Below are 6,853 nucleotides of genomic sequence, written 5' to 3' on the forward strand. Positions count from 1 at the left end.
AGACCTCCATGATCCTGCCTCCTCCTGGCTGAAACTTCTTCCCCCCGCCAGCCCTCAGAATGCTAGCGGTTGGAGAAGCACACACGAATTTTTCTTTGTAATTAATCTTAGATATTATCTGTTCTGTTCCAACTCTCTAATTTTTCAAGCCAACAAAATGGGGCACAGTAAAGCCCTAAGCCTCATAGTGGAAGCACAGCCTTCACTGAACCACTATATATATATGTGTGTGTGTGTGTGTGTGTGTGTGTGTGTAAGTGAGTGTTAGTTGCTCAGTTGTGCCTGACTCTTTGAAACCCCATGGACTACAGCCCACCAGGCTCCTCTGTCCATGAGATTTTCCAGCCAAGAACACTGGAGTGGGATGCCATTTCCTTCTCCAGAGGATCTTCCCAACCCAGGGATCAAACCTGGGTCTCTTGCATTGCAGGCAGATTCTTTATATATACTATAAAGTGTATATATATATATATATATATACTTTAGTATAGTTATATATGTGTGTTTGTATGCTTTAGTACAGTTATATAAATGTGTGTGTGTGTAATTTAGTACAGGTCCTGGCCCACAGTAGGTGGTCAAAAAATACTTCTTCCTTTCCCCTTCTCTGTGACAGAGGTATAAACAAAATTTTGTTTGGACACAGAGTGAGGAGCAGTAGCTGGAAGAATTTCCTGAGAACATTTTTAAGAATGTGACTCTGGGGACTGAAAGGACGGATGTGACCTTGGAGGTGCAGAAGGAAGAGAAAGTTCCAGGCAGAGGACAGAGCAAGCAGAGAGGAGGCAGTGGCTGAGGCAACACAGGATTGCTGCCTGGGGCCTCTCTAGCCCACTTCCCTCCCAACACGGCTCACCCTGTCATTTCAGGTCTCAGCTCAAATATCAAACATGCTCAGAGGGGCTTCTCTGACTACTTCTCTAGAATCACTGCTGTCTACCTCCCCTCCTGTTTCTTTTCTTTTTGAGCACACTTGTTTATTTGTGCACTTCCCCAACTACAGTGTGGAGAAGGAAATGGCAACCCACTCCAGTATTCTTGCTTGGAGAATCCCAGGGACAGAGGAGCTTGGTGGGCTGCCGTCTATGGGGTCGCACAGAGCCGGACATGACTGAAGCAGTGCAGCAGCAGCAGCAGCTACAATGTAAGCTCACTGAGGTCAGGATTGTATCTGTCTTTTCATGGCAGCATCACCAGTCCCTAAAATAAAAGAGAGCCCTTTGTAAACACTGATGACACAGAGAAATGTACACAACACCAGTAATAACAGTGGGTGACTTCTGCACGGCAACGACTGTCCTTTCGTCACAATCTCCTGCCAGAGAGGAAGGGGCGGATTGTACCACTCAGTGGCCATGGTCTCTGCTGTGAAGAGGAAGTTTTGAGCCAACCATAGGTGAACCGCTCATGTCCCTGCCTTCCTGTGGTATCAAGAAGAGGAGAGAGGTTGCCTGAGCTTCTGGCGGGGAGGAATGTGATAGAAACAGAAAGGACACAGCCAGAGGTAGTTAAAATTTACCTCATCCTCAAATCCACCCGTGATCATGGTCCTGCTATAGTCTCAGAACAATAAAAGAAGTCCCAGTTCTCAGAACAATAAAACCCTCTCATGACGTTTTCAAAGTCACAAGCAACTAAGAAAAAATTAGGAAGATTTCCCATACAAGGGAAATGTCAGATTATATTATGTCTAAAGTTCTGAACCATATCAAAAAGAAAATCTTCATCATGGCATTTAAACTGTCCACCCTAATGCAAGGAGAGATCTGGGTGCTATCCCGTGCAGGAAACGCTGTTGGGAGAAGCAGCGGGCGAATTCTTCTCCAGTGCTTTCCAGTCTTAGTAAGGCCAGATTGTCTTTCTTTTGTTCCTAAATGTGCAATGCCACATCTTCTATTCTTGTTGCCAGATGGATGTGATTTAGCACAATACCGTCCATCAGCATTTCTGTTCAAACATAAGTCAGTATAATGCTGAGCTGGAGGCTATATAAAAAGTAATTAACCACAAAGACAATTACAGTGTAAAGTAGCTGTTCAAAAATCTGACACATTGTGAAAAGTTGCCACCTAGGAAAAAAAAAAAAAAAAAAACACCTAAAATTTCCTGAAACATCTTGACCTTTAGTAACTAACTTATAATACATTATTTCATATTTATGATGAAATTTATGTCCCAAATTGACTTCACACTATTTTAGTTTCTTTTTTTTTTGGAGTTTCACAGTCTCTGCAGCTATCTGAAGAAAAGAAAAATAAAAATACCACGAAGCTACAGATTGATGTTTATGGGGTTTTTTTTTTTTGCGTTAAAGAAGAAGCAACCCAAACTATCTTCCCTAGGTTTCGCCTTGTTACCACTAGAAGGTGCTAGAATCAGCTCTAAACCAAAGTTCATTGTTGAGTGTTTCGTCACAAACGTGAAGAAGCCGGGCGAGCGCAAGGTAAAACGTATTGTGCTTACTTTTGAAGAATTAACTAATAGTTTGACTGGAAAAGACAGAATATTAAGGTTTGATTTTTTGCTCAACTGGGAAAACAGTTATAAATGTTATTAGTGTTCAATCTAGAAAAGGAATACAAAGAAGAAATACATTTAAAAAAGTAAAAAACTATCTCTTAGTCCTTTAAATAAAGTCAGCTGAGATGTACTCTTGATCTGTTGAGATGACTCAGTGACAGTGCTTCTTGAATTTTGTGTCAAGGTAAAATATCAGACCAAGTGAATAGAAACTGAATGAATAGATGTTCACCTCAACATTGTTTAAAATACTGTATAATGGCTATATTATGGTACTTCACTGTGTAATCATAAAAGTGGTATAAATGTTTGTTTATTGTCATGGAAATCTACCATGCAATAAAGTTACATGTCTGTAATAAAGTTACATATAAAATGCATGTTACAAAATAGTGATTCAAAATATCATTTAAAGGATTTAATGATAGAAAAGCATGGAGAATACTCTCCAAAATGATGATTGCATCTAGATGACATGATTATTCGCTATTATATTTTGGTGGTGTGATCTTGGGAAACCGGTGTAACTACTCTGTGCCTCTCATCAATAATAAATAGAGGCGATGATACTCCATAGTGATACATATGAAGCACTTAGAAGAGTGTTGCGGAGAAGGCGATGGCACCCCACTCCAGTACTCTTGCCTGGAAAATCCCATGGCCGGAGGAGCCTGGTAGGCTGCAGTCCATGGGGTCGCTAAGAGTCGGACACGACTGAGCAACTTCATTTTCACTTTTCACTTTCATGCATTGGAGGAGGAAATGGCAACCCACTCCAGTGTTCTTGCCTGGAGAATCCCAGGGACGGGGGAGCCTGGTGGCTGCGGTCTGTGGGGTCACACAGAGTCGGACATGACTGAAGTGACTTAGCAGTAGCGGAAGAGTGTTGAGCACACAGTACTTACGCAAAATATGTCAGCTGTCATCATCGTTATCCTAATTGTCCATAGTTTATACTTTTATGAGTACATATGTATTAGTGTTATAATCAGAAAAGATAATAAATTTTTTAAAAGATGATTCACATGGGGGAGGAGGGAACTGGATTGAATCTCAGATGGTAAAGAATCTGCTTGCAAGGCAATAGATCCAGATTCAGTCCCTGGGTTGGGAAGATCCCCTGGAGAAGGAAATGACAACCCACTTTAGTATTCTTGCCTGAAGAATGCCATGGACAGAGGAGCCTGGTGGGCTATAGTCTATAGGTTTGTAAAGAGTTGGACTTGACTGAATGACTAACACTTTCATGCTACATATAATAAGTCAGTTCCCCTTAACCCAGAAAGTTTAGTGGCCAGATCTTTTTAATGCCAAATTTTCAGACTATTCTAAACAAGAATTCACTTAGCATTTATGGATTAAGTCTGACACTACATTTCTTGGTGTCAATCCAGGCTGTAAAAATTAAACATTATTAAGTCTGGCAAATAATAAGAGCTCAAAATTTGCTGCAGGTGTAACAGAAGGCAATTAAAGAATCATATTGACAGTTTGTCCCACTGCTCTTGGTACGTAAGGAATTGTTTTTGTTTGGAACAAAGACACTTAGGTAAATGTTTGGGTAAATGGTGAGTGTCCATTGGAAGCTCAGGTAAATGGTGGGTATCCATTGGATCAGTACTTTATAGAACAAAGGAATTTGGTGCTCTTCAGTGTAGAGGAAAGATGGGAGAGGGGAAAAGTTGAGGGCAGGAGAAGAGAAGAGGGAAAGAGAGTGAAGGGAAGAGTGAGGGAGGTGAAGAGAAATGAGGAAAGTGGAGGGAAGAGGTAGGAGGAAGAGGCTGGATGGAGGGTTGGTGGAAGCACATCTCACGGGACCTCACAAAAGCTGTTCTGGGCAGTCAGTGACGGGGTGGACCCCAGTGATTCTGTAAAGACTGTGTACTTTGTGAAGAATGATGAAAAGGATAGGTTCCACCTCTGTGTGATGCTGGTTGGACAGAGAGGACACGTGTAGATGCAGGATTTGGGGGGAGGGCGATGGGGGTATGAGAGCACATGAATTTCCAGAAACTCATAGAAATCTTGAATAACCCTGGGCCATGAAACTTGGGCTCAAGGCAATCTAGATCTCAAGGGACAAGGGAGCAGGTAGCAGCAGCCAGATTACATAAAAGCGTGTGTGTGTGTGTGTGTGTGTGTTTGAGAGAGAGAGAGAGAGAGAGACAGAGCACGAGTCCCTGAAAGTGTGAGCTAGAGAGGGAGAGAAATTCACAAATGAGAAGAGAGTCGGGGAATGGAGAGAGAAAACAGTTGCACTTATGAAAAATCCAACTACAGTTATATCTGAAACCCTGTAGTGGTCACATTACATGCAAATATAGCCTCTCTTCCGGTTTCCTTCCTGCTTCCGATTAGCAGCTGAATGTGTTGCCCAATATTCCAGACCAGCAGATATCGCTCAAATCTTGGGAAACTCAGTGCTTTTGGGGGAAGTCCTTTCCATTTAGAAAAACACTTGTGGTTACTAAGTTCTTTGTATTAAGCTGACATTTTCATTCATTCATTCATTTAACAAATACATATGAAGTGTGTTCTGTGTGCCAAGCATTGAGGGAGCAGACGAGCTGCGGGACAGTGCCCAGCAGAAGTGGCAGCAATAGCAGGAGCCAGGACCCCTGGCATGGTCAGAAGCCTCAAGGCGGCAATACCAGAGCCATGCCAGCTACTGACGGGATCTTTGTTGGCTCGTGGGAAGAGGGAAGCCACCCAGAAGCTGCCCAGGGGAAGGGATTTGCATGGGTCTAGAATTCCAGCAACTACAGTAACTGGAGGTTGCCCTTATCTCATCCCACTTCCCAGAAACTATACAGCCCTCATATTCCATCCTATGTTGGGATAATCAGGTTAACACAGGCTACACTATATACCACAGCTCTGCAATTCTATTCTTGAGCTATTTTATGCCCCAAGTGGGTCATTTACACTACAAGTCTCACTTGCTGAGAGCTGAAGATCTAAGACTATTTTGATTTTATAGGTATCAATCCTAGATTTCTGCTGTTTATAAAAATGATGGGTAGTATTTTCATCCAATCTATTCTTCACTATATTCACTGTAATATTGCCAAGGAAAAATTTGAGATCAGGCTCCAAGATATCATCAAAATCTGCAGGGAGGGAAAAAAGTCTGTTTGACAAACATTAAGTTGGACTGAACATCAGATACAAATCAACACCACATATACCCTCATCCAGCCAGATGCTGTTCATTTGCCACAGAGATATAGACTCAGACAACTGCTACCAGTCAGAGCTTATCAAAACAGGAAGTGGGCGTGCTGGGCCCAGATCTTTGCTTGTGATCGCAGACTCTCTCATGGTGAGCACTCCTTCATTTTCTTAAAGCTTACACACCACTCTGACAAATTCATAATAGAATTTTGCTTAAGATGGCTATTACATTTATTTACTCTGTCAACTGTCTGCAGAAGTCCCTTCCTTCCCTTTTCTGAAAATTAGAAATCTTAGCTCATTTCCAGTTCTTCCACTATTTTGTGATTTTCAAAAATAATTATATCAATAGTTAAGTGATATGTTCTGCAAGTTTTTTAAGGTCATGTGTCTGAAACAAGAAACAAGAATTATTCAGTGTGGCTACTTGCTTTCTATAGCCTCCTCATTATGTTGACCTCTGTTTTCTTCTTACTATTGTTTAGACCATCTTATTCCCTCCTCCCTCCATGGGATTCAGACTGGGAGAAATATTCACCAAGTAGCTGCTGACAGAGAATGGCACCAAAAGCCAAAGCATAAACTTGACTGTCCGATTTAGATGAGTGCAGTGAGGGGCTGTGAGATGCAGGCAAGCTAATTAATATCCATCAGGAGAGACAGAGTCTAACGCAGAGCAAATAGAGGGTCACAGCTGGGGTTCAGAAGCAAGTCAGGCCTGGAATTGCCTGGCAGTCCAATGGTCAGGATCTGGCATTTTCACTGCTGTGGGCCTGACTTCAATTCCTGGTAGGGGAAGTAAGATTCTGCAAGCCGTGGGGTTCTGCCAAAACAAAAAAAAGCAGGCCAGGACCAATCAAGTATGGCGTAAAGTTGTAGGGTCAAATTTAGTGGGCACTAACCACGTGGACTCCTGAGCACTTGAAATGTGGCTAGCACCACTGAGGAACTGGATTGTTAATTTCAGTTTAATTTAAACTCATTTATTTTAGAATTTAAAAACTGAACCAAAGTAAAAATGTTCTCATTAAGTACAACCCCATTGTTCTGAGAGGACTATGTTTCACTTTACAAATCATGTACGATGTTTTTGTGATGCTACAGTGTGCCTCATGGGCCTGTGTTTACACATCAGCAATCTATTTGGTATAAACAAAAT

Source organism: Bos indicus x Bos taurus, chromosome 15, assembly GCF_003369695.1.
Source record: "Bos indicus x Bos taurus breed Angus x Brahman F1 hybrid chromosome 15, Bos_hybrid_MaternalHap_v2.0, whole genome shotgun sequence".
NCBI lineage: Eukaryota > Metazoa > Chordata > Mammalia > Artiodactyla > Bovidae > Bos > Bos indicus x Bos taurus.